The following is a 25,523-nucleotide window of genomic DNA, read 5'->3' as shown; positions in this document are numbered from 1 at the left end:
TTTTCAGTTAGTTTTTTTATTTTTATTTTTTTATCTGTTAGGCCTCTTTCACACGGGCGTCACGTTTTTTGCCCGGATAAGATGCGGGTGCGTTGCGGGAAAATGCGCGAGTGCAAAACATTGTAATGCGTTTTGCACGCGTGTGAGAAAAAACTGCATGTTTGGTACCCGGACTTCTTCACAGAAGTTCGGGTTCGGGTTTGGGTTAGGTGTTCTGTAGATTGTATTATTTTCCCTTATAACATGGTTATAAGGGAAAATAGTAGCATTCTTAATACAGAATGCTTAGTACAATAAGCTGGAGGGGTTAAAAAAAAATTATTATATATTTTTTTTAACTAGCCTTAATCCACTTGATCGCGCAGCCTGGCTTCTCTTCTGTCTTCTTCTTTGCTGTGCACAGGAATAGGACCTTTGATGACGTCACTGTGCTGATCACATGGTCCAATCACATGGTTCATCACCATGGTGAGGGACCATGTGATTGGATCATGTGATGTGACGTCACCACAGGTCCTTAGCCGGCAGCTCAACATTACAGAAGAAGACAGAGATCCGCAACTACGCGATCAAGTGGGCTCGGTGAGTTAATATTATTATTTTTTTTTTAACCCCTCCATCACAATTTTACTTTTACTGTATTTTACTGTATTCAGAATGCTATTATTTTCCCTTTATAACCATGTTATAAGGGAAAATAATACAGATCGGGTCCCCAGCCCGATCGTCACCTAGCAACCATGCGTGAAAATCGCACCGTAACCGCACTTGCTTGCGGATGCTTGCGATTGTCACTCGGCCCCATTCACTTCTATGGGGCCTGCGTTGCGTGAAAAACGCAGAATATAGAGCATGCTGCGATTTTCACTCAACGCACAAGTGATGCGTGAAAATCACAGCTCATCTGCACAGCCCCATAGAAATGAATGGGTCAGGATTCAGTACGGGTGCAATGCGTTCACATCACGCATTGCACCCGCGCATAATACTCGCCCGTGTGAAAGGGGCCTTAGGTTTAGGGTGAGTTCGCGAACACCCGTGCCCCCACACACACACGCACACCAAATAAAGATTTACACGCACGCACACACGCAGACACACACACACCCCTATGGCCCGCCGGATGTTCTCGGCCGAGGAGGCATACGCCCAGCTTGCCTCTGAGTCAGAGAGTCCCAGTGAGGCCGAGGATGACCCCACTTTCCTGTTATCCGCGTCATCCTCATAGTCTAGCGATGATGAGCCCCCAAGGCGGTGGAGATGCTGCCAGGCGCAGCAAGGGGACCGCCATGCTAGGGACCCTGTGGCCCACCCTGGGTTTTTGAAAATTTCAAGATTTGCTTCTAAACTTCTAAGCCTTGTAACATCCCCAAAAAATAAAATATCATTCCCAAAATGATCCAAACATGAAGTAGACATATGGGGAATGTAAAGTAATAACTATTTTGGAGGTATTACTATGTATTATAGAAGTTGAGAAATTGAAACTTGGAAATTTTCAATTTTTTACAAAGTTTTGGTAAATTTGGTATTTTTTTTTATAAATTTAAAATGAATTTTTTTTACTTCTTTTTACCAGTGTCATGAAGTACAATATGTGACTAAAAAAGAATCTCAAAATAGCCTGGATACGTCAAAGCGTTTTAAAGTTCTCACCACTTAAAGTGACACTGGTCAGATTTGCAAAAAATGGCCTGGTCCTTAAGATGAAATAAGGTTGTGTCCTTAAGGAGTTAACCCCTTCTACTCCGGGCCAGTTTTCACCCTCCTGCCCAGGTCATATTTGCAAATCTGACATATCACTTTATGTGGTAATAACTTTGCATAAGTAAAAGTGTTCCAAACTATTCTGAGATTGTTTTCGTGTGACACATTGTACTTCATGACAGTCATAAATTTGAGTCAATATATTTCACCTTTTTTATTTATGAAAAAAATCCAAAATGTGCTCAGCACATGTCGCTGTGTAGATATTCCCTAAGGCCCCTTTCACACGGGCGAGTATTCCGCGCAGGTGCAATGTGTGAGTTGAACGCATTGCACCCGCACTGAATCCAGACCCATTCATTTCTATGGGGCTGTGCACACTAGCAGTGATTTTCACGCATCACTTGGGCGTTGCGTGAAAATCGCAGCATGCTCTATATTCTGCATTTTTCACGTAACACTGGCCCCAAGTGAATGGGGCTGCGTGAAAATCGCAAGCATCCGCAAGCGCGGATGTGGTGCGATTTTTACGCATGGTTGCTAGGTGACGATCGGGCTGGGGACCCGATCTGTATTATTTTCCCTTATAACATGGTTATAAGGGAAAATAATAGCATTCTGAATACAGAATGCAAAGTAAAATAGTGTTTGAGGGGTTAAAAATAAAATATAAAATTAACTCACCGAGTCCACTTGATCGCATAGTTGCGGATCTCTGTCGTCTTCTGTAATGTTGAGCTGCCGGCTAAGGACCTGTGGTGACGTCACATCACATGATCCAATCACATGGTCCCTCACCATGGTGATGAACCATGTGATTGGACCATGTGATTAGCACAGTGACTTCATCAAAGGTCCTATTCCTGTGCACAGCAAAGAAGAAGATAGAAGAGAAGCCGGGCTGCACGATAAGTGGATTAAGGTGAGTTAAATTATTATTATTTTTTTTTTTAACCCCTCCAGCCCTATTGTACTATGCATTCTGTATTAAGAATGTATTATTTTCCCTTATAACATGGTTATAAGGGAAAATAATGCAATCTACAGAACACCTAACCCAAACCCGAACTTCTGTGAAGAAGTTCGGGTTTGGGTACCAAACATGGCGATTTTTCTCACGTGCGTGCAAAACGCATTTTCCCGCAATGCACCCGCATCTTATCCGTGCAAAAAACATGACGCCCGTGTGAAAGAGGCCTAAGGGTGCCTTCACATGCTGCAGATTTTTTTGCAGAAGTTTCTGTGACTGAAAATCAGTTCCATTCATTTAAATGGGGAGTTAAGCACATGTATTTCTGCAAGCCCAATTCAGATGAATGGAACTAATTTTCCATTACGGAAATTTCTGCAACAAAATCTGCAGCATGTGAATGCCCCCCCTAAACGGACCTTCAAGTAAGTAAATGCATGTCAGATTTTCTGTGTTCTGCGGATTTTGCTATTATAAATGCATAGGGTGAAATCATTGGCAAATTCACAATGAAATATGCATGGAAAATATGCAGACTTTCCAGTGTATTTGTAGTGGAATTGTGACATCCACAACAAAGTTTTATTTTTATTTTTTTCTGTGCGCTTCATACTGTATATATTTATAGGAGTGTGCAGAATTCTATTTCTACACCTATTGCAGAGAAGATTCTACTTCTATATAGCAGCACAGACCAACCGCTCTACTCATATCTGTGCGCTTGGAGACAGAGGGGGTTGTTTACAAAGACCTGTTTTACGTCAGTCTTTGATTCCTCCCTGCGCTGATGGAGGATACCTACAATTTATGACTAGGTCAATATTTACAACTGTTTAACCCGTAGGATACCAACACCATAGATGTACGGTGCCTTCAATCCCTGTACTGTACAGCTACGGCGTGCTGATCAGTCAGATGCGGGAGCTGCGCCTGCCCGATCATCAGCACGGGTCCAGTAGTCTCTGATAGCCGGGCCCCTGCTGTATGTGCCAGCACTTGTGAAAACGCAGATGCCGACGCATTAACCTTCACTGTGCCAAGGTCAATGCTGACTGTGGCACGTGTGATGTCTTTGTCAGGTCCCTGTCACCCCAGCGCTGGCTGGGAAGGCAGCCCAATGCCTTCCATTGACATTGTGCTGCCTTCCATGTAGCTTGTGAGACCCAGCCTCCTGGGTCTCACAGTCAAGCAGGCTGTAAGTGTATTACACTGTCTAATACACTTACAGACAATGCATTAGAATTCAGATTGTATTGTAATACATTGTACAGGGAATCAGACCCTCAAAAGTTGAAAAAAAAAAAGTGTTTTATATAATAAAAAATTAATTCCAAGTAAAAAAAAAACATGCTGCATTATAGTGAATGGGGCCTGAGCGGACTTCTGTCGGTACAGTGGCCTAACGTTAGCACGCATCCGGCAGGCTGTTCCCCCACTGGAATAACCTGCCGGACCCTGATACTGCAAGTGTGAAAGTAGCCTAATACCAAGCAATCAAAAAAACTTATGTACCCCAAAATGATACTAATTAAACCGTATTCTCATCTCGCAAAAAATGAGACCCTACCTAAGCGAATCGCTAGAAAAATATAAATAAATATGTCTCTCAGAACATGGCAACACAAAAATAAGATTTTATGCAAAAATTTATATTCAAAAATGCTTTTACTATGTAAAACTTAACAAAAATAAAAATAGACATACTAGGTATTGCTGCGTCCTTAACAGTCTGCTCTATAAAAATATCACATGATATACTCTGTCAGGTGAACACTGTAAAAATAAAATAATTGAAAATTGCCTGAACAGTCATTTTTTTGTTACCTTGCCTTACAAAATGCATATCAAGTGATCATAGTCATATATACCCCAAAATGGTACCAATAAAACGTAACTTCATCCCACAAAAATTTAAACCCCATATAAGACAATTGCTCAAAGAATAAAAACCAATAGCACCTGTAAATCAATTCATCAAAAGCCATATGACGCGCCTTCCTTTCTGAGTCCTGCCATGTGCCCACCACCGTTGCCATATTCAGGAGGAAATCGTTAACAAATTATGGGGTGCTTTTTCTCCTGTTACCCCTTAAAGCAACGTTTTATTGGAAGAAATAAAACTTTTAATTTTCACAGCCAAGTGTTTCCAAATTCCGTAAAACGCTTAGGGGGTGAAAGTGCTCAGTACCCTCCTTAATACACTGCTCAAAAAAATAAAGGGAACACAAAAATAACACATCCTAGATCTGAATTTAATTAAATATTCTTCTGAAATACTTTGTTCTTTACATAGTTGAATGTGCTGACAACAATATCACACAAAAATTAAAAAATGGAAATCAAATTTCTCGTGCATGGCATTGGGGGACACAGCACCATGGGTATATGCCCAGCTGCCACTAGGAGGCTGACACTAGAAACAAAAGTGTTGGCTCCGCCCAGGTGGGCTATACCCCTCTGCAAGAGCCGAGATACACCAGTCTAGTTCTAGTGTCCGTAGGAGGCAGACATGACCTGTTTTTGCAGGTCATCCTGCTAATTTTATTTTTTATTTTTTCTCTTTTTTTCTACAGGTTTCTTCCTGATGCAGGGGTGGCTCCATCGTGTTCCACTTTAGTTGCCCCCCTGCGGGCGCGTACTCAGGTACCCGGCAGCCACCCAGTCCCCACTTATCTGCTTCCGCAGAGGAATTCCGGCGGACCCACGGCTCCGGTGTTGAGTCCGCCGAGGGGGTGGTCATTGCTGCGCCTGAAAACGTCGGAAGGTGAGTATGACAGTACTGTACTCCCCCTCCCCCCACCTCTGTGTCTCTTTGGGTATCTGGCCCCATTAGCGCTTGGGTCTGGAGGTATTCCTCCAACTTAGGGGGCACTGCACGCTTGCCTGGGGATCTTTTCTGCATGGGGGGAAACCTTTTTGGGGGCACCCTCGTTTCTAGGGTCTGGCCCTTTAAGCCGGCCGGCTCTGCTCTATCGGCTCTTTCCCGTTATAACGGGTTTCCTCCTGCTCCTACCTGGCCTTCCGGGCCCCCGCATCGGCGCTGCGTCCCCGCTTCTGCTGCTGCCTCCGGGCGTCGCCGCGATCGCGGGTGTCCGTTTCCGGCAGCTTTTTTCTACTCTAGGCCCCGGCTTTTCTTCAGCCTAGGCCGCAGGTCACGTGGGGCGGAGCTCCGTCTCCGCCTTCGGCCTTCCCGGGTTTTTCGCCTCTCCCTCCCCTCTGTGGGTGGCGCCCTGGGAGGCGCGCTTTCTCTTACCAATCCAGCACCAGCGCGGGCTGCTGGGGGGGTGTGTCTTCCTCTACTACCGGCTCCTGTCCTGCCTGCTGCTGTCGCATCTTACAGCTTCTCCTGCGACTCGGCTCTCTGGACGTGCTTCTGTGGGACACAGCACCTAGGGTCTGGTAGGCAGCCTCTGGCTGACTTGTTTTTTGCTTTGCAGGCTCCTCCATACCGCCCTCATGTCTTCTTCTGGTCGGGCCCCCACTCCCCCTGCCGCCATTTCCACTCATTACGCCTGTTCTGTGTGTAATAGGAAGTTCCCATGTGGTCAGTCTTCCTCTCTCTGCGTGCAGTGCCTTCCCCCCAGGCCCACCCAGTCCGCTCCTGCGGCCCCCTCTTTGTCGGTCCTTCCGGAATGGGCTGCTACCCTATCCCAGGCCATAGGTAACCTTGCCAGCCTCTCCCAATCCCTAGCGCAGTCCTTGGACCGCTTGCCCGCTCAGATTGCGGCCGCCTCGGGCAGGGACCCCCCCGCCGGGGAAGTCCGTTCCCGCTCTGGTACGAGGTCCAGCAAGCGACCTCGCACAGCCTCGGCCGGGTCCCATTCTTCCTCAGCTACCCCAGATCACTCCCCGGTTAGGTCTGAGTCGGGCGAAATTTCTTCTTCAGCCGCTTCCGCCGTTCCTGGGGACTCCTCCGCTTCTGATTCTGAATCAGAGCGGTGCTCGGCGATGTCTGCGGCCATTCAGGACCTCATCAAAGCCGTCCGTGACGCGCTCCATGTGCAGGACGTTCCCTCCTCCTCCTCCCTGGAGTCGGTGTCCTTCCGCCGGGCTAGGCGTTCCACTGTTGTCTTCCCGAATCACGAGGATCTGGACGCGCTTCTGGCTAAGGAGTGGCGTCATCCTGATCGGCGCCTTCATCTTACCAAGGCCTCTGACGTCCCCTATCCTTTTTCTGAGGAATCTGTCAATACCTGGACGGTTCCTCCTCAGGTAGACCCTCAGGTTGCCCGCCTGGCGAAGGCTACTACCCTTCCCCTGGCTGACGCGGCTTCCTTGTCGGATCCCGCTGACAAACGGGTCGACTCTTTGGCCAAGTCTGTTTTCATCGCAGCGGGTGCCGCCATCCGCCCTGCGTTTGCCGCCTCCTGGGTGGCTAAGGCCTGCGCTATCTGGGCAAAACAGCTTGTTCGCGCCTTACCCCCAGACTCTGATCAAGGGGAACTGGCAGTGCTTGCCTCTCAAATTTACCAGGCGTCCAAATTTCTTTGCGATGTCTCTATGGAATCGGCCGGCCGTGCGGCCGCTAACTCTGTGGCCATTCGCCGCACCATCTGGCTTCGTTCTTGGGCGGCAGATTCCGCCTCCAAGAAGGCTCCGATTTCCCTTCCCTTTCTCGGTGGGAAGCTCTTTGGGAAGCGTCTGGAGGAGCTCATCTCGGAGGCCACTGGCGGTAAGAGCTCTCTTCTACCCCAGAATCAGCCTCGCCGCCGTCGCTTTCCTGGGTCGTCCTCTCAGGCGCAGTCCTTTCGGGCCCCCCCTGCCCGATCTGACAAGAAGTCCTCCAGGCCTTCCTTTAAGGCCAAGCCCTCCTGGCATGCCAAGCCCAAACCTGCTCGCCCCCAGTCCACTAAACCTCCTTCCGCATGACTCTGTCAAGGTGGGAGGGCGTCTGCTCGCCTTTCAGGACGTCTGGCGAGCAAGTGTAGAAGACGCTTGGGTTCTGGAGGTAGTCTCCTCCGGATACAGGATCGAATTTTCCGATCTTCCGCCGGGACGGTTCTTCCTGACGTCGCCCCCCAGGTCCCCCTCCAGGGCAGAAGATTTTTTTCAGGCCATTCGTTCCCTTCGCTCTCTAGGGGTCATCGTTCCGGTTCCAGAATCAGAACGCTTTCGGGGGTTCTATTCGAATCTGTTCACTGTTCCCAAAAAGGACGGTTCGCTCCGTCCTATCCTGGACCTGAAGGCGCTGAATCACTTTGTCCGGGTCCGTCACTTTCGTATGGAATCCCTCCGGTCGGTGATCGCCTCCTTGGAGTCGGACGAGTTCCTGTCGTCCATCGACATTCAGGACGCCTATCTCCACGTCCCCATTGCCCTCTCCCACCAAAGGTTCCTTCGCTTCGCGGTAGGTTCTCTTCATTTCCAATTCGTAGCCCTGCCCTTCGGCCTGGCCTCTGCTCCGAGGGTCTTCACCAAGGTGTTGGCGCCTCTCATGGCCCTTCTACGTGCCAGGGGGGTCGCCTTGGTACCTTACCTGGACGACCTTCTGGTTCGGGCCCCGTCGTTGGAGGACAACCTGTCCAGCCTGCACATCACCCTCTCAGCTCTTGCTCAGTTCAGATGGCTCGTCAACCACTCCAAGTCCTCCCTCGTCCCATGCCAGAGGATGCCCTTCCTGGGCATGATTTTCGACACTCGCCTCGGGCGGGTGTTTCTCCCCCCAGAGAAGATTGCCTCCCTTCAGGCGGGGGTGACGCTTCTCCGCGGCCCGTCCACCTTGACTATCAGGACGTGTATGCGCGTCCTGGGGAGGATGGTGGCTTCCTTCGAAGCCATTCCCTATTCCCAATTCCACTCCCGGGACCTTCAGTTGTTTCTCCTATCCAGGTGGGACAAGTCCCAGGCAGGTCTCGATCGCCTGGTTCGTCTCCCTCTCCAGCTTCGCCAGGACCTCTCCTGGTGGCTGCTTCCTCGGACTGTGTCCCTGGGCCGTTCCTTTCTTCCCCCCAGTTGGCGGGTGATCACGACGGACGCCAGTCTCTCGGGTTGGGGAGCAGTCCTCGACTCTCTCACAGTCCAGGGTCTTTGGTCTGCTCAGGAGTCCTCCCTGCAGATAAATGTGCTCGAGCTCAGGGCAATTTTCCTGGCACTGTCTCACTGGACCCCACGTCTTCGCGGTCTCCCGGTCCGGGTCCAAACAGACAATTCCACCGCCGTGGCTTATCTGAACCACCAAGGGGGCACCAGGAGCGTGATGGCCTTGCAGGAAGCCTCCCATATCCTGCGCTGGGCGGAGACCCACGTTCCCGTCCTCTCCGCGGTACACATTCCCGGGGTCGACAATTTGGCGGCAGACTACCTCAGTCGTCAGCTAGTCGACCCGGGCGAATGGTCTCTACACCCAGAGGTGTTCCTCCAACTTTGTCACCGATGGGGAACTCCGGACGTGGATCTTTTCGCGTCACGTCTCAACCACAGGATCCCGCGCTATGTCGCGCGGTCCAGAGACCCTCAGGCCTTCGCGGTAGACGCCCTAGTTCTGCCTTGGTCTCAGTTCAACCTTCTGTACCTGTTCCCCCCCCCATTCCCCTCCTGCCCCGAGTGCTCAAGCGTCTCAAGGCAGCCCGGGTTTCAGCAATCCTGGTGGCTCCGGATTGGCCCCGCAGGGCGTGGTACGCAGATCTAGTGTTTCTGCTCGCCGACGTTCCGTGGCGACTACCTCTGCGCCACGATCTCCTTTCTCAGGGCCCTCTGTACCACCCGAATTTACCTCAGCTTCGTTTGACGGCGTGGCCGTTGAGACCGCGGTCTTGAAGTCCCGTGGCCTCTCGGATTCTGTCATTAAGACGATGCTTCACGCTCGCAAACCCCAGTCAGCCCGTATTTACTACCGGACCTAGAGAGCGTATTTTGCCTGGTGCGAGTCTGGGCGTTTCCGCCCTCTCCATTTCTCCGTCCCTAACGTTCTGGCCTTCCTTCAGGCCGGTTTTGACAAGGGTCTTCGCCTTGCTTCTCTCAGAGGACAGATTTCGGCCCTCTCAGTCCTTTTCCAACGTCCCGTGGCCTCGCGGGCTCAGGTTAGGACTTTTCTACAGGGTGTCGCTCGCCGAGCCCCTCCCTTTCGTTTTCCGGTGGAGCCGTGGGACCTGAATCTCGTCCTTGACGCCCTTTAGTCTTCTCCCTTCGAGCCTTTGGCAGAGATATCTCTGTCGTTTGTCTCGTTCAAGGTGGCCTTCTTAGTGGCAGTCACCTCCATCCGCCGGGTTTCCGAACTGGCGGCGCTTTCTTGCCGTTCGCCTTTCCTGGTTTTCCATCAGGACAAGGTGGTGTTGCGTCCCATTCCCTCTTTTCTTCCAAAGGTGGTTTCGTCTTTTCATATCAATGAAGAGATCGTCCTTCCCTCTTTCTGCCCTAATCCTTCTCACCCTAGGGAGAAGTCCCTCCATTGCCTTGACGTCGTTCGGGCCCTTCGCCTGCACCTTCGCCTCACGGAGCCCTTCCGTCGTTCGGATTCCCTTTTCGTGGTCCCGGCGGGTCCTCGTAGGGGTTTGCCTGCCTCCAAGGCCACCATCTCTCGCTGGGTTCGGTCGGCTGTCAAGGAGGCCTATATCGCAAAGGGCCGTGCTCCCCCTTCCAGGTTGACCGCTCATTCGACTAGGGCAGTTGGGGCTTCCTGGGCGGTGCGTCATCAGGCATCTGCTTCCCAGGTCTGCCGGGCCGCCACCTGGGCGTCAGTTCACACTTTCTCTAAGTTTTACCACATTCATTCTCTGGCTTCCGCTGACGCTAGCCTGGGGCGCAAGGTTCTGCAAGCAGCTGTGCTGTAGATTGGCGACATGGCGTTCTTCTTCCCTCCCTCAGGGACTGCTTTGGGACGTCCCATGGTGCTGTGTCCCCCAATGCCATGCACGAGAAAAATGGATTTTTTGTACTCACCGTAAAATCCTTTTCTCGTAGTAGGCATTGGGGGACACAGATCCCGCCTATTTTCTTATTGAGTTTCTTCTTGTTGTGGTCCCGGCGATTTGTGGTTGTTGGGTTCCCCAGTTGAAGACTTGTTGGCGTTCAGTTTCTGTTTGTTCAGGTGTGTGGCGTTCCTACTGCTTTTGTACCGACTGGTGTATCTCGGCTCTTGCAGAGGGGTATAGCCCACCTGGGCGGAGCCAACACTTTTTTGTTTCTAGTGTCAGCCTCCTAGTGGCAGCTGGGCATATACCCATGGTGCTGTGTCCCCCAATGCCTACTACGAGAAAAGGATTTTACGGTGAGTACAAAAAATCCATTTTTTTCAACCCATGGAGGTCTGGATTTGGAGTCACCCTCAAAATTAAAGTGGAAAAACACACTACAGGCTGATCCAACTTTGATGTAATGTCCTTAAAACAAGTCAAAATGAGGCTCAGTAGTGTGTGTGGCCTCCACGTGCCTGTATGACCTCCCTACAACGCCTGTGCATGCTCCTGATGAGGTGGCGGACAGTCTCCTGAGGGATCTCCTCCCAGACCTGGACTAAAGCATCTGCCAACTCCTGGACAGTCTGTGGTGCGACGTGACGTTGATGGATAGAGCAAGACATGATGTCCCAGATGTGCTCAATTGGATTCAGGTCTGGGGAATGGGCGGGCCAGTCCATAGCATCAATGCCTTAGTCTTGCAGGAACTGCTGACACACTCCAGCCACATGAGGTCTAGCATTGTCTTGCATAAGGAGGAACCCAGGGCCAACCGCACCAGCATATGGTCTCACAAGGGGTCTGAGGATCTCATCTCGGTACCTAATGGCAGTCAGGCTACCTCTGGCGAGCACATGGAGGGCTGTGCGGCCCTCCAAAGAAATGCCACCCCACACCATTACTGACCCAATGCCAAACTGGTCATGCTGGAGGATGTTGCAGGCAGCAGAACGTTCTCCACGGCATCTCCAGACTCTGTCACGTCTGTCACATGTGCTCAGTGTGAACCTGCTTTCATCTGTGAAGAGCACAGGGCGCCAGTGGCGAATTTGCCAATCTTGGTGTTCTCTGGCAAATGCCAAACGTCCTGCACGGTGTTGGGCTGTAAGCACAACCCCAACCTGTGGACGTCGGGCCCTCATATCACCCACATGGAGTCAGTTTCTGACAGTTTGAGCAGACACATGCACATTTGTGGCCTGCTGGAGGTCATTTTGCAGGGCTCTGGCAGTGCTCCTCCCGTTCCTCCTTGCACAAAGGCGGAGGTAGCGGTCCTGCTGCTGGGTTGTTGCCCTCCTACGGCCTCCTCCACGTCTCCTGATGTACTGGCCTGTCTCCTGGTAGCGCCTCCATGCTCTGGACACTACGCTGACAGACACAGCAAATCTTCTTGCCACAGCTCGCATTGATGTGCCATCCTGGATAAGCTGCACTACCTCAGCCACTTGTGTGGGTTGTAGACTCCGTCTCATGCTACCACTAGAGTGAAAGCACCGCCAGCATTCAAAAGTGACCAAAACATCAGCCAGGAAGCATAGGAACTGAGAAGTGGTCTGTGGTGACCACCTGCAGAACCACTCCTTTATTGGGGGTGTCTTGCTAATTGCCTATAATTTCCACCTGTTGTCTATCCCATTTGCACAACAGCATGTAAAATTGATTGTCACTCAATGTTGCTTCCTAAGTGGACAGTTTGATTTCACAGAAGTGTGATTGACTTGGAGTTACATTGTGTTGTTTAAGTGTTCACTTTATTTTTTTGAGCAGTGTATATTCTTTGAAGGGTGTAGTTTCCAAAATGGAGTCACTTTTTGAGGGTTTCAACTGTAGGGGTACGTTAGGGTCTCTTCAAATACAAAATGGTGCCCAGAAACCATTCTAGCAAAATCTGCCTCCAAAAACCATATGGCGCTCCCTTCCTTCTAACTAGTGCCATGTGCCCCGACAGCAGTTTACCACCAGATATGGGGTATTTCTGTAAACAGCAGAAGCAAAGTAATGTATATTGAGGTTTATTTTGCTGTTAACCCTTGCTGTGTTGCAATAAAAATTAATTAACATAAAATATCTACCAAAAAATTAAAATTTTGAGATTTCATCTCCATTTTCCTTTAATTCTTGTGGAACACCTAAAGGGTTAGCAAAGTTTGTAACATCAATTTTGAATAATTTGAGGGTTTTAGTTTCTGAAATGGGGTTATTTTTGGGTGGTTTCCATTACGTAAGCCCCTCAAAATCACTTTATAACTGAATTGGTGCTTAAAAAAAAGGTTTTGGAAATTTCGTTGAAAAATTGCTTCTAAGATTCTAAACCTTCGAACGTCCTAAAAAAATGAAATGGCATTTACAAGTAGAAAATTGTGAATTTTTCCAAACTTTCTAAATTTTTGGTATTATTTAATAAATAAAGGTAAAACATTGACTGAAATTTATCACTAACATGAAGCACAATGTGTCACGAAAAAACATTCTCAATATGGCTTGGATAAGAAAAAAAGTTCCGAAGTTATTACTAGAGATAAGCGAATTTCATGTTCACGCTTCATTTGGTGGTAAAAGCAAAATTGCGTTATGGATTCCGTTACCACGGACCATAATGGAGTTCTAGGACTGAATGCATAAGGGATTGCCTTTAGAGGCATTCTGTTGTTCATTCCGTCATCATAGAAGTCTATGGGTTGCAAAACGGATCCGTTCCGTTATGCAGGGGAGTCCTCTGCATAACGGAACGGATCCGTTTTGCAGCCCATAGACTTCTATGATGACGGAATGAATAACAGAATGACTCTAAATGCATTCCGTCATAGAATTGCGTTATGGTCCGTGGTAACGGAATCCATAATGCGATTCTGCTTTTACCACCAAACGAAGCATGAACGAATTTCAAAATATGAAATTCTCTAATCTCTAATTATTACCACACAAATCATAGGCCAATTTTTGCAAATCTGACATGTCACTTTGAGGTGAAAAGTGACTCGGTACTGAAGGGGTTAAAGGTGTAAATGTGCCACTCCAAAGTGTTGAGGATGGCGTAAAAACGCATGTGTGACAAAATATCGGCGCATGGGCATTTAAAAAGTCGCAAAAAAGAGGTACTTTGCCTTTTTTTTTTTTTTTTTTTTTACCGCCAAAGCTGGCGTGGCAATCTTTGTAAATGTCCTGAGTGTCCTGCTCTTTCTCCTAGGCTTCCATATTCAGTAGAGGAGCCAGCATAGGATAATCCCTCCTACAGTGTTGGCTCACTTTCCCTTTACAAAGTAGAATGTACTGTGCAATGTATTTAGAAATATGATTATTGTGCACCCGTGCTGTATACGGTAGTTTATTTTTTATTTTTATCTTTTATAAACAATTGGAGGTACACTTTCAAATGATGCCCTCATTTGCATGGACAGTGGGTAGTCATCTACAGGTCCTCAAAGTCATTAAGTTAGCTGCCTACACAGTGAGTCCATTGATGCTGCTATATGGATGGGAAATCTCTAACATAGAGGATATTAAAGTGGCAGCGATTTTGGCTTCACTTAAAATATTTTACTTTTAAGTGCATTAACCATCTTTTATTTAGTAAATGGGATGAAATGCTGAAAAATCAGACTGGGCCCTTGCAGTTTGATAGTATGAGGCCCAAAAATTTCTGATGTCAGCGCTTCTACTAATCGCAACAGCTCATCCCCCAAAGTCAATTTTAATTAATTAAAATTATGTCCTTAAAGCCTAAAGAGAAAAAAAATAAATAAATAAATATATATATATATAGATATATATATATATATATATCTATATATATATATATATATATCTATATATATATATATATATATCTATATATCTATCTATCTATCCAAAGAAAAGAACAGACAGAATCGCAGGTGCAAGCTACCAAGGCAACAATGTATAAAAACACAAAAGTAGCAGCACACTACTAAATGCACTAAAACTGGGTGAACAGGTGAATGTGTGAACAGGGTCAAATACATGATGCCCATACTTACTATTAATATAGTTGTGTTCAAAATAATATCGGTAAGACATCAATGATATTTCTACATTGCAAATAATTTACTAGCAGGTGTAGTAGAGTAATAGAAACCCAACAGTCATGACATGCATGTTGCTGATTCTCTGTAATTCAATCACTTCTTGAAAGGGGCATGTTCAAAATAATAGCAGTGTGGAGTACAATGAGTGAGGTCATTCATTCTTTGAAAAACAGGTGGCAATTATTGCCCTTATTTAAGGAAGGAAGGCAGCAAATGTTGTACATGCCGGTTACATTGCATTTCTCTCTGAAATTCTGAGGAAAATGTGTAGATCCAGACATTGTTCAGAAGAACAGCGTACCTTGATTAAAAAGTTGATTAGAGAGGGGAAAACCTATAAAGTGCAGAAAATGATAGGCTGCTCAGCTAAAATGATCGCAAATGCTTTAAACTGGCAACCAAAACCTGAAAGACGTGGAAGAAAGTGAAAAACTACCATTCGAATGGATAGGATAGCCAAAATGGCAAGGACTCCGCCAACAATCAGCTCCAGGAAGATCAAAGAAGGTCTAAAGTTACCTGTGAGTACTGTTACAATTACAAGACGCCTATGTGAAGCCAAGCTATTTGCTAGAACCCCCGCAAAGTCCCACTGTTGAAAAAAGACATGAGCTGAAGAGGTTACAATTTGCCGAAGAGCACATTGACTGGCTTAGAGACATTTCGTGGACTGATGAAAGTAAGATTGTTCTTTTTGGGTCTAGTGGCCGAAGACAGTTTTTCAGATGACCCCCAAACACTGAATTCAAGCCACAGTGCACTGTGAAGACAGTGAAGCATGGTGGCGCAAGCATTATGATATGGGGCTGTTTCTCATACTAAGGTGTTGGGCCTATTTATCGCATACCAGGGATCATGAATCAGTTTGAATAAATCAGAATACTTGAAGTCATGCTGCCTTATGCTGAAGAGGAAATGCCCTTGAAATGGGTGTTCCAACAAGACAACGACCCCAAACACACCAGTAAACGTGCAACATCTTGGTTCCAGACCAACAAGATTGACGTTATGGAGTGGCCAGCCCAATCCCTGGATCTTAATCCAATAGAAAACTTGTGGGGTGACATCAAAAATGCAGATTCTGAGGCAAAACCAAGAAATAGAGAAGAACTGTGGAATGTAGTCCAATCATCCTGGGCTGGAATACCTGTTCACAGGTGCCAAAAGTTGGTTGACTCCATGCAACACAGATGTACAGCAGTTCTCAGAAACAGTGGTTATACAACTAAATATTAAAGAGGACCTTTCACCCATTATGACAATGTGAACTAAATATACAGACATTGAGAGCGGCGCCCGGGGATCTCACTGCACTTACTATTATCCCTGGGCGCCGCTCCGTTCTCCCGTTATGCCCTCCGGTATCTTTGCTCACTAAGTTATGGTAGGCGGAGATTTCAGTCACTAAGTTATGGTAGGCGGAGTCTGCCCTTGTTCTGCTGTAGCGCTGGCCAATCGCAGCGCAGAGCTCACAGCCTGGGAGGTTCTTTTCTCCCAGGCTGTGAGCTCTGCAATGCGATTGGCCAGCGCTACAGCAGAACAAGGGCTGACTCAGCCTACCATAACTTTGTGAACGAAGATACCGGAGGGCATAGCGGGAGAACGGAGCGGCGCCCAGGGATAATAGTAAGTGCAGTGAGATCCCCAGGCGCCGCTCTCCATGTCTGTATAGTTAGTTCACATTGTCATAATGGGTGAAAGGTCCTCTTTAAGTGATTCAAAGGAAAGCAAAATCTTCAAACATTTTTCAGTTTATATAGTGAATGTTTGAGTTTCTAAAGAAGAATACAAACACAGCTTTTTTTTTATTCACTTTTCCTATTTTTTTTTTTAGAGTAACTACACAAATTTTTATATATTTTTCTTCATGCTTTGATTTGGAATAGAATGTGTAGTGTTCCCAATGCATTTGTGTGTATGGAAAAAGCTATTAGCAGTGTGTTTTAAAAAAGTGAATAAAGCTCAATCTTTCTAATATTTTGAACACAACTGGATTTGAAATGAAGCTAACAAGATGTGCTTTAACTGCACTGTCAGCTTTAATTTGAGAGTATTTACATTAAAATCAGGTGAACGGTGTAGGAATTACAACAGTTTGCATATGTGCCTTCCACTTGTTAAGGGACCAAAAGTAATGGGACAATTGGCTTCTCAGCTGTTACATGGCCAGGTGTGTGTTATTCCCTCATTATCCCAATTACAATCAGCAGATAAAAGGTCCAGAGTTAATTTCAAGTGTGCTATTTGCTTTTGGAATCTGTTGCTGTCAACTCTCAAGATGAGATCCAAAGAGCTGTCACTATCAGTGAAACAAACCCATCAGAGAGATAGCAAAAACATTAGGCGTGGCCAAAACAACTGTGTGGAACATTCTTAAAAAGAAGGAACGCACCGGTGAGCTCAACAACACCAAAAAACATGGAAGACCACGGAAAACAACTGTGGTGGGTGACCGAAGAATTCTTTCCCTGGTAAAGAAAACACCCTTCACAGGAAACACCCTTTCCCTGGCCAGATCAAGAACACTCTCCAGGAGGTAGGTGTATGTGTGTCAAAGTCAACAATCAAGAGAATACTTCACCAGAGTAAATACAGAGGGTTCACCACAAGATGTAAACCATTGGTGAGCCTCAAACAGGAAGGCCAGATTAGAGTTTGCCAAACGAAATCTAATAAAGCCTTCACAGTTCTGGAACAACATCCTATGGACAGATGAGACCAAGATCAACTTGTACCAGAGTGATGGGAAGAGAAGAGTATGGAGAAGGAAAGGAACTGCTCATGATCCTAAGCATACCACCTAATCAGTGAAGCATGGTGGTGGTAGTGTCATGGCGTGGGCATGTATGGCTGCCAATGGAACTGCTTCTCTTGTATTTGATGTGACTGCTGACAAAAGCAGCAGGATGAATTCGGGCAATATTATCTGCTCATATTCAGCCAAATGCTTCAGAACTCATTGGACGGCGCTTCCCAGTGCAGATGGAACATTACCCAAAGCATACTGCAAAAGCAACTAAAGAGTTTTTTAATGGAAATAAGTGGAATGTTATGCAATGGCCAAGTCAATCACCTGACCTGAATCCGATTTGAGCATGCATTTCACTTGCTGAAGACAAAACTGAAGGGAAAATGCCCCAAGAACAAGCAGGAACTGAAGACAGTTGCAGTAGAGGCCTGGCAGAGCATCACCAGGGATGAAACCCAGCGTCTGGTGATGTCTATGCGTTCCAGACTGTAATTGACTGCAAAGAATTTTCAACCAAGTATAAAAAAGTGAAAGTTTTGATTTGTGATTATTATTCTGTCCCATTACTTTTGGTTCCGTAACAAGTGGGAGGCACATATGCAAACTGTTGTAATTGCTACACCTTTCACCTGATTTGAATGTAAATATCCTCAAATTAAAGCTGACAGTCTGCAGTTAAAGCACATCTTGTTTCATTTCAAATCCATTGTAGTGGTGTATAGAGCCAAAAATGTTAGAATTGTGTTGATGTCCCAATATTTATGGACCTAACTGTGTTTGTGCGTCTCTCTCTCACACACACACACCCCTACATATATACACATACAGTATATACACTTACATAATACATAAATGTGTATATAGAGATTTACTGTATTTTTATTTGTATGTGCATATGAACATATAATGTAATAGTACATCATAGCGGGAAGTGACCTTCACGCAATTTGACGTACTAGTACATCATGCTGATGAGCACCAGACCTGTTAATACACTGACAGGCAAAAAATAAAAACGGCCAAAAAAGCAATTTTTGGGCACTTTACATCACAAAAAGTGTAATATCAAGCGATCAAAGAGTCATAGGTACCCCAAAATAGTACCAATATAACGGTCACCTCAGCCTGCAAAAAATGTGCCCAAAAATGCACAAAAAATGACCTGAGGTTCTTATTCTGCGGCTCAATATGAATGCAGCGATACCAAACTTGAATTTATTTTTTTTTTTTTTTTTTGTTTTACTACTTTTAAAAAAATATATAAACCTTTTGGAAAAATCTAATTTTTCTTTGCATCGTTATATTCGGTTTACAGAGCTGTATGAGGACTTGTTATTTGTAGTTTTTATTAATACCATTTTTGTTGTATGTACGACCTTTTGATTACCGTTATTCAATTTTTAGGGGGGGACAAGATGACCAAAAAATAACAAATAGCGTGTTTTTTTTTATTTTTTATTTTCGTTACGGCGTTCACTGCACAGGAATTTTTTTAAGTATTTTAATAGTTCAGACATTTTCAGACGCAGCGAAAATGCCCTGCTCCTAGAGGCTCTTTTCTCACACTTCTGGCCACGCCCTACTACACTAGATTGACAGGGGCAGGCATTTTTGGTCTCCTACCTCCGGCTCTGTCTGCAGTTTAAATCTCGCGCCGTTCAGTATTCGGCGCAGGCGCAGTGAGGAAGCTGGCAACCGGCGGGCACCCTTCACTCACTGCGCCGAATACTGAAGGGTGCGAGATTTACACTGCAGACAGGGCCGGAGGTAGGAGACCAACGATGCCTGCCCCTGTCAATCCTAGAGGCTAATTAGCATATTATAACAGTTTGTTTTTCTCAATAACATCGGCACACAGTGAGATGGCACTAATATAGTTATGTTCAGCTGACATTAGCACATCGCTAACATCAGCCAACATAATATCCATTTTTCAGGTGACAGAAACCCTTTAAAAGTTTAAATCACCCCCCTTTCCCAATTTAACCGCCTCACGTCCGCCCATAGACTATAAACGTCCTATGGGTGGACGTCTATTTCTGACAGCACGTTTTAAAACGTCCTGTCAGAAATAGCAGCTGCACGCTAATCGTGCAGCTGCTGATCGGGTTGCCCGCTGTCAGTGACAGCAGGGCAACCCTAAGACAAGGCAGGGACAGTTCCCAGGTGTCCCTGCCTTCACGATCGCTGCAGACACAGCGCTCACCGAGCGCTGTGTCTGCAGAGCAGGAAGCGCTGTGCGCTTCCTGTTCCGGCCCGGCGGTCATGTGACCGCCGTGACCGGAGAGTGCAGGGGCTGTGTGAGGTCTCTCAGAGACCTCGATCAGCCCTGCACTGAGGCTGTACAGCGCAGGATTGCTGCTGTACAGCCTCTATAGGGGTGCATTTGTCCTGTAACTGGGGCTACTATCTCAGCCCCAGTTACAGGAGAAATCAACTGTGAAAAAAAAAAGAAAAAGTGAAGCAAATGTCCCCCAGAGGTCTTGTATGACCTTATGGGGGACGAAAAGTGTAAAAAAAATAAAAAAAATAAAGGGTTGAAAAAATAAAATAAAATAAAGTTTCACATGTAAAAAAAAAAAAAAGTTCCCAAGTTAGGAATAAAAAAAAAAAAATTAAAATAGAAAAAATAAAGTAAAATAGACATATTTAGTATTGCCGCGTCCGTAAAAACCAGCTCTATAAAAATATCACATGACCTAACCCCTCGGATGAACACCGTAAAAAATAAATAAAAAAAACTGTGTCAAAACAAGCAATTTTTGTCACCTTGCATCACAAAAGGTGCAACACCAAGTGATCAAAAACGCGTATGTCCCACAAAATGGTACCAATAAAACCGTCACCTCATCCCGCAAAAAATGAGCCCCTACATAAGAAAATCTCTCAAAAAATAAAAAAACTATAGCTCTTAGAACATGGAGACACTAAAACATAATTTTTTTGGTTTCAAAAATGCTATTATTGTGTTAAAGTGAAACAAATAAAAAAAAGTATACATATTAGGTATTGCCGCGTCCGTAAAAACCAGCTCTATAAAAATATCACATGACCTAACCCCTCGGGTGAACACCGTAAAAAAAAAAAAAAAAAAAAAAACGGTGTCAAAACAAGCAATTTTTGTCACCTTAGCTCACAAAAGGTGCAACACCAAGTGATCAAAAACGCGTATGTCCCACAAAATGGTACCAATAAAACCGTCACCTCATCCCGCAAAAAATGAGCCCCTACATAAGAAAATCTCTCAAAAAATAAAAAAACTATAGCTCTCAGAACATGGACACATTAAAACATAATTTTTTGGTTTCAAAAATGCTATTATTGTGTAAAACTTTAATAAATGAGAAAAAGTATACATATTAGGTATCGCCACGTCCGTAACAATCTGCTCTATAAAAATGTCACTTGACTGAACCCCTAAGGTGAACGCTGTAAAAATAAATAAATAGAAACTGTGCTAAAACAACCAATTTTTGGGTCACCTTGCCCCATAAAGTGTTATATTGAATGATCAAAAAATCATATGTACCCAAAAATAGTACTAATAAAACTGGCACCTTATCCCCTAGTTTCCAAAATGGGGTCACTTCTTGGGAGTTTCTACTGTAAGGGTGCATCAGGGGGCTTCAAATGGGACATGGCATCTAAAAACCATGTGGAGTTCCTTTCCTTCTGCGCCCTGCCGTGTGCCCATACAGCAGTTTACGACCACATGTGGGGTGTTTCTGTAAACCGCAGAATCTGGGTAATAAATATTGAGTTTTGTTTGGCTGTTAACCATCGATGTGTTAGAGAAAAAAATTGATTAAAATGGAAAATCTGCCAAAAAAGTGAAATTTAAAAATTTGATCTCCATTTTCCTTTAATTCTTGTGGAACGCCTAAAGGGTTAACAAAGTTTGTAAAATCGGTTTTGAATACCTTGAGGGGTGTAGTTTCTACAATGGGGTCATTTATGGGGGTATCCACTATGTAGGCCCCACAAAGTGACTTCAGACCTGAACTGGTCCTTATAAAGTGGGTTTTGGCAATTTTCTTAAAAATTTGAAGAATTGCTTCTAAACTTCTAAGCCTTCTAACGTCCTAAAAAAATAAAATGACATTTCCAAAATGATGCCAACATAAAGTAGACATATGGGGAATGTTAAATAATAAATATTTTATGAGGTATCACTTTCTGTTTTAAAAGCAGAGAAATTGAAATTTAGAAAATTGCGTTTTTTTTTTTTTTTTTTTTTTTTTTTTTTTTTTTTTTTTTAATTTTTGGGTAAATTTGGGATTTTTTCATAAATAAATAAAGGTGAAATATTTTGACTCAAATTTATGACTATCATGAAGTACAATGTGTCACGAGAAAACAATCTCTGAATGACTTGGATAAATAAAGGCGTTCCAAAGTTATTACCACATAAAGTGAGATATGTCCGTTTTGCAAAATTTGGCCTGGTCAGGAAGGGGGCAAAGGGCCCAGATGGGAAGTGGTTAACATATAAAAATATATAAACAAAAAAATAAACATTGGGTATCGCCGTGTCTGAAAATGTCTGAACTATTAAAATACTTTTGATCCCTCTCCTGTTCATCCTAATAGATCTCTGTTAGGGTGAATAGGATTTCTATGCCTCGTGCATAGCTCAACATGGAGAAAGCCATGGCTGGCCTGGATCACTTCAGCAGCATCCAGGCTGCCATGACAACAGATTGAAGTCCCATGATTTCACTGTGGGGGCTCCGATCTGAGGGCAGAGGGAACCGCATACCTCTGCCTACACTCACAGGTGCCGAGATCAGTGTTGATCACAGCACCTGAGGGGTAAATGACAAGGGCGGCACGATCTCCGCTCCCTGTCACTTTTACAGTATTAAAAGTTAAAATCACCCCCCTTTCCCAATTTTGCATATAAAAAGTAGATAAACAATAAAAAAATAAGCAGGCATCACCGCATCCAAAAATGTCTGAAATATTAAAATATTTTAAAGAAATTTCCTGTGTCGTGAATGTCGTAACAGGAAAAAAAAAATCATGATTTGCCATTTTTTAACCACCTTGCCCCCCACAAATAAATTTGAATAATAGTGATCAAACAGTTGAACATACCACAAAAATAAAAAACAAACCATGTAACAGCACTCTGCAAACTCTGGCACCAGATTTACCAAGAATCTCACATTTATGCGCATAGCAGTAGCACTGGTATATTTTTCTATAGTGAGTATGGCACAATAGTATTTACTTTTATTATGTGTTTGCAGAGTGTTTCATTGTGTGTTTTTGCTTTTGTGCTTTCAGCCATGGTGACGTGCACCTGTGCATTGGGATGTGCTGACAAAGGGTACTTTCACACTAGCGTTTTTCTTTTCCGGCATAAAGTTCCGTCCTAGGGGCTCTATACCAGAAAAGAACTGATCAGTTTTATCCCAATGCATTCTGAATGGAGAGCAATCCGTTCAGGATGTATTCAGTTCAGTCTTTTTGACTGATCAGGCAAAAGATAAAACCGCAGCATGCTACGGTTTTATCTCCGGCCCAAAAAACTGAAGACTTGCCTGAATGCCGGATTCTGCATTTTTTTTTCCATAGGAATGTATTAGTGCTGGATCCAGCATTCAAAATACCGGAATGCTGGAACTGTCCTTCCTGTCTGCGCATGCGCAGACCGGTAAGAATGTGAAAAAAATCGAAAACTGATCCGTTTGTCCCTATGACAGACGGATCCTTTCTTGCAATGCATTTGTAAGACTGATCAGTAACCTGATCAGCCTTAAAATGCAATCAGTTGGCATACGTTTTGCCGTATCTAGCTGGCAGTTCCGGCTATAAATATAAAAAAAAATTATAGCTATCCAAAAATGTTGATGCAAAGAAAATTATTTATTTATTTATTTATTTATTTATTTATTTTTCTTCTTCAAAGGTCTTTAGGGGACATTTATCAAACTGGTGTAAAGTAGAACTGGCTGAGTTGCCCATAGCAACCAGATTCCTTCTTCCATCTTACAAAGGAGCTATCCAAATTGAAAGGTGGAATCAGATTGGTTGCTATGGGAAACTAATCCAGTTCTACTTTACACCTGTTTGATAAATGACCCCCTTTATTTTTATTTTTAAGTAGTAAAACAAAAACTATTGAAGTTTGGTATCACCTATTTATATTGAGCCACAGAATAAGGATGTCCCGTCATTTTTAGCAGAAAGTAAACCCCATAATAGCTTAGTAATAGATTTTCTGTAGACTCTGGTATATTAGGTGGCTTATAACAAACTCAAGCAGTAACATAACAAACAGTATTTTATTATTGTCTTTGCCTTTGTTTACATCCACCCACAGTGTCTCCACATGTTCATTTCCATCATTAAAATCTTCCTGAAGTTTGGGCTTTAGACAGGCATTTACAGCTGACTCCAAATCCAGACCTCCATGGGTTAAAAAATTTGATTTCCATTTTTTTATTTTTGTGTGATTTTGTTGTCAGCACATTCAACTATGTAAAGATCAAAGTATTTCAGAAGAATATTTAATTAACTCAGATCTAGGATGTTATTTTTGTGTTCCCTTTTTTTTTGAGCAGTGTATATTCTAACATAGAGGCGTTCCCATGGTGATGGGGACGCTTCAAGTTAAAATATACTATCGAATTGGAGAAAACTCTGCTCCGATGGTATATTAATAGGGACTCCTGACTTTACTTTGAAAGTAAATGGGGGACTGTTCCGTTTGCAATTGCACCATATTGTGTCAACGTCAAACGGATCCATCCCCATTGACTTGCATTGTAAGTCAGGACGGATCTGTTTGGCTCCGCACGGCCAGGCGGACACCGAAACGCTGCAAGTAGCGTTTTGGTGTCCGCCTCCAGAGCGGAATGGAGGCGGAACGGAGCCAAACTGATGCATTCTGATCGGATCCTTATCCATTCAGAATGCATTGGAGATGAACGGATCCGTTCGGGGTCGCTTGTGAGAGCCCTCAAACGGATCTCACAAGCGGAACCCCAAACGCAAGTGTGAAAGTAGCCTTAGTTGCCCATAGCAACCAATCGTATTCCTCCTTTTATTTTCTAAAAGAGCTGTCCAAAATGAAAGGTGGAATCTGGTTGCCTCACACCAGTTTTTTTTTTTTTTTTTTTTTTTAGGGTAAGAGAAGTGATGGCGAATCAGCCATTTTGATATTTTTTATTTTTTCCGGTTATGGCATTCACCATATGGGATGAATATTTTTTTATATTAATACTGGCATTTTTGGACGTGCCAATGTCCATGATGTTGATATTTAAAAAAAAAAAAATGTATTCTTGGGAAAGGGGATAATTTAAATCTTTTATATATATTTTTTTTTAAACTTTTTTTTGTAGCTCCTGTAAGCCTTTTAGATGCCACTGCATCTAAGGGCTTAAATGTTTGCGATTGCATTATTGCCGGTCGCAGACATGACCTGCCGGCTATAGTGCCTGCTGTACCCTTACATGTATGCCACTGGGAGCCTAATGGTTAAGGGTGGTGTCCGTGTCAGAATATAGCATTGTGTATGACTCCTCATCTGTGAAATGCCTGCTGGCCATAATAACGTCAGATTGTGACACCAGACTGTTGGAAACTCCGATGGCGTCAGTCGACGGCTTCAGTGTCAGGCAATGGTGTCCTGGTTCTGTTATCCTGATCACAAAACAAAGATCCCAGTGGTTGATCTCTGGGTGGATTGGTGACCAGTTGGGTGGTTAGAGGGCCGATTGATTAAAAAAAAATCTTTTTTACAGGCTCTACACTGGTACTCTTCTTCTCTGACCACCTCCATGACCGAACTGAGCTTGTCACAGAGGGCGATGCTGGGAAATCCAGCCTCGAACGCTGCGATTAACCAGTCTGTTACTGACTAGCCAGTCACAGTGATCACAAGCATGAGACTGCTGTGATTCTGTCCATGCTGGTGAGCTATGCTTGGTGTCATTGATAGTTGCAGGCACTTCACGGGCATCAGACGCGATGACAGTTTAAAGGTGGGACGTAACTGTATGCTGTATGTTACATGCAATCCGAATGTACAGTTACATCCATATGCAGGAAGGGATTATAGAGGACCAGTCACCACAAAATGCAGTTCAATCCACAGGCAGCATGTTATAGAGCAGAAGAATCCGATCCGATAGATAACTTTCTTT

At 44.8% G+C, this 25,523-nt stretch overlaps 1 protein-coding gene across 3 annotated transcripts in view; it reads left to right on the top strand.

The window, feature by feature from the left end:
* The window catches only part of COG2 (component of oligomeric golgi complex 2), a 329,606-nt gene that overhangs the window by 54,872 nt on the left and 249,211 nt on the right, over positions 1-25,523 (top strand). The gene's annotated exons all lie outside the window — the stretch shown is intronic.

Source organism: Bufo bufo, chromosome 4 (assembly GCF_905171765.1).
Source record: "Bufo bufo chromosome 4, aBufBuf1.1, whole genome shotgun sequence".
Lineage (NCBI taxonomy): Eukaryota > Metazoa > Chordata > Amphibia > Anura > Bufonidae > Bufo > Bufo bufo.
The sequence above is the reverse complement of the archived record's forward strand: the minus strand, read 5'-3'. Positions and strand labels throughout refer to the sequence as shown.